The sequence below is a fragment of the Echinops telfairi genome, unplaced genomic scaffold (genome assembly GCF_000313985.2).
Source record: "Echinops telfairi isolate 266 unplaced genomic scaffold, ASM31398v2 ScPeMD7_7416;HRSCAF=8454, whole genome shotgun sequence".
Taxonomy (NCBI): Eukaryota; Metazoa; Chordata; class Mammalia; order Afrosoricida; family Tenrecidae; genus Echinops; species Echinops telfairi.
The window spans coordinates 3,627,993-3,631,440 of record NW_022111316.1 but is presented as its reverse complement, the minus strand read 5'-3'; the positions used below and the strand labels follow the sequence as shown (position 1 = coordinate 3,631,440).

At 40.1% G+C, this 3,448-nt stretch overlaps 1 pseudogene; it reads right to left on the bottom strand.

The window, feature by feature from the left end:
- Positions 1–371: 371 nt before the first annotated feature.
- Positions 372–1,398, bottom strand: LOC101656551 (annotated as a pseudogene).
- Between the last annotated feature and the right edge of the window lie 2,050 nt (positions 1,399–3,448).

Below are 3,448 nucleotides of genomic sequence, written 5' to 3'. Positions count from 1 at the left end.
CAGAATATTATTAATGTTACAAGTCTTTCTGTTTGCAACTGCTTTGGAATAATGAATGCTGCTTATGTATTTATACTCTAGTTGAGTCCTGTTATCTCTTGCAGCTTCCTCGGGCTTTCACTTTCCATCATGTTCACTGATTTCTTTGTTATTCCTTGAAAACTCCAAACATGATCCTGCCTCAGTTCATTGCACTTGATGTGTCTCAGATTGGACTGCTCCTTTCTTCCTTCAGTGCTCTGCCTAAATGCTTCCCTAGCATCGAGGGGCCCCTTGACTCTCTTTGTAAATTACCCATTCTCCTTCCTGCATACACTGTCTTTTCATCTGCATTCTTCTTCCAAGGCTTTATCAACACTCCCTTATTTTATTTATTCATTCACTATTTTTTTATTTACCTTCCACAACTGAATGCTAGCTATATGATACCACCTTCTATTGAATTCTAAATAAGTAAACCGTCTGTCATGTAGGAGACTTTGCCTTCCCATCAACCTCTGGAAGGCAGCCTTGCCTTCTTTGTTCCGAAGACTATAGATCAGAGGATTCAGCATAGGGACAAAGATGGCATAGAACAGGGATGCCATTTTGTCAGTGCCCATGGAGTGACTGTATCTGAGCTGTAAGTACATGAAGATGGCTGTCCCATAGAAAATGGAGACTGCAGTGAGGTGGGAAGCACAGGTGGAAAAGGCCTTGTGGCGTCCTTCAAATGAGCGCATCCTCAGGATGGTGGTCAGTATGAACAGGTAGGATATCAAGATTACTGCGATAGAAGAGAGAACATTGAAACTTACTACATAATAGATTACCAGCTCCGTGTCAGAGCAAGAAATAGTCAGAATGGGAAGAAGCATCGCAGAAAAAGTGATCAATCATATTGGATCGACAGAAGGTGAGCCTGAAAATGTTCCCAGTGTGGATGCAAGCATCCAGAAAACCACAGGCATTGGGGCCCATGACTAGATAAGCACATACTTTTCTTGTCATTATGGTGGTGTAATGCAAGGGTTTGCACACTACTATGAAGCAATCATAAGCCATGGATGCTAGGAGGAAAGTTTCCACAGTGATAAAGGTTACAAAAAAGAAAAACTGAGTAGCACAATCATTGTAAGAGATAATGTTGTCCCCTGTGAGAAGCACAACGATCAATTTAGGAGTGACAGCCGAGGAGTAACCAAAGTCAGCCAGAGAGAGGTTACTGAGGAAAAAGTACATGGGAGTGTGGAGACGGGAGTCCAAAAAGAGCAGCAGCAGCATCCCCAGGTTTCCGACCAGAGTGATGAGGTAGATGACAAGGAATGTTACGAGGAATGGGATCTGAAGTTGCGGGTCACTGCTTAACCCCAACAGTACAAACTCAGTCACCTCAGTGCTGTTTTCCATTGGGATCATATAGATCTTATGTGCCCGTCCTATAGCAGTGAGAAAGAAGAATCAAATTAATAATGAAGACCTATGAGTGTGTTTGGTATATGTATTATTTTAGTATTACAATGATTGTCTTCAGGACCTAAAACATAGCTATGAAAATGAAATTTGTTGAATATTTATTTCTGGCATATAAGTTTAGAGGAAAAATGATATGGTATAGCATACAACCTAATCCTCCAACTTCACAAGCAGTTTAAATTATAATGCAGTGATGGAAAATGATTTATGCAAAATCACAAGATTAGGTAGTGACCAAAGAAGTCAGATTTCTATATTACATTTTCTAATATGGACACAAAATTTGCGCATGGAAATCGATATACTCACTACCTTTCAGGACTTTGAGCAGCTAACACATTTTTCAATCTTCACTGAATGAAAAAAAACTGCATCTATAATTCTTACATTGAATCCAAATCGTTTTCCCTCAAACCTTAGAACAATTTTAAGATAATGTGGATCTTTAGTGACCTTAGCCAATGAGGTAGATCAGTGCTGACTGTTGTTCCCTCAGTCATTCTCTCCATAAGCAGTAAGGAAGTGACTACAGGGTTCCACCTTGTACGCTAAACCCCAGGCCTCCAGTGGTATAAAGACACATTCCCTGAGCTCTGCATGTTTAGTGGGCTGAGACGCAGATACCAAATGATGCAAAGTATGTGCGCTTTTGAGTCTCCGTTCTCTCGGAGAGGATATTGGTGCTTCATTCACTTAAGCATCACCCTGAAAGTGATCCCATTTATATGACAATCAATCAGCCAGTCCATCTAATAGTTTAGAAAATGGTCGTGTAGCACCAGGCAAGTCTTTAGCGGCAGCATCATGTCGGGAGTTCAGGTGTCCTCCTTGCTGTGTGTCCTCTTCTGCTCTCCGTGTTTTCACAGCTCTCCATTTATTTCAGCACACTCCATAACTGGTCTCCAACAGCATTCCCTCCTCTTTTGTTGTGCTCTTTTGAAATATTACTATAGGCATTCAGATTATTACAACTTTTACTATTGATAGATTACTTGATTTTCTCATCAAATGTAGAAATTATCAAAATAATTAAACTTATCATATTTTTGACGGAGAGAACCGAGATAGAAATAGTTTGAATAACTTATTCAATGTCATATAGTTTGCTACCTGTCAAAGGAAGTTTGCAAAGCCATCTTGTTCCTTTCCACTATGCCATATAATAAATTCAAATGTTCCAGTTGGGTCTCCATAGGATTTCTCACATGTTACCTTTGGCTATATGAAACAAATAGTTTAAACATATTTTTTAATAAAAAAACAAACAAGAAACGTTTTCACAAAAGTATAAACTTACAAACGACAAATGTCTACCTTGTTGTGTTTTTCTGTTTACCTCCTTCCTGGCAAATTTTCGTTGACTGTGGATTTGATTTTATTTTCCCCTGAGCAATGTAACATGCTGGTCTTCTCTCTGATACCTGAGGGACTCTCAAATCAGAACTCAGCTCATGACAAACAGTAAATGTCCTACTTTGAAGTTCTTTGTTATTGCCTATACAAAAGTTTCAGGTTGTCTGATGGTGGTCGGTGAGGGGCACACAAAAAATTTCATATACACTCATATGTATAATACATGAAAGAGCTTTATTTAAAAGAGCCATTGTATATTGAGAAAACATCCCACCCCAGTCCAGATCAAGTCCATAAGTCCAGTATTATTCCATATGTCTGATACCAGTTTATAAATTTCTCTTAAGCCTCAGACAACACATGCAATGTTGCAGAATTCTGGAAGATCCCAGGCCAGTGGGTGGAAAATTTTGTGGATCCAGTTGCGGTGAAAGCATCTCAGCTCTGGTGTGGGTCTCCACGTGGCTCCTCCAGCTCCAGGGCTCTGGTTCCATCAGAGTAGGTCCATCTGACTTGTCATCAGGAATATCTTGCAGGGAGAGTGTGTCAAAAGCAGGAAAGGGAAGGCAGAGAGAGAGAGAGAGAGAGAGAGAGAGAGAGAGAGAGAGACTGGGTCCAGCACTCAGTAAGCTATTTATCT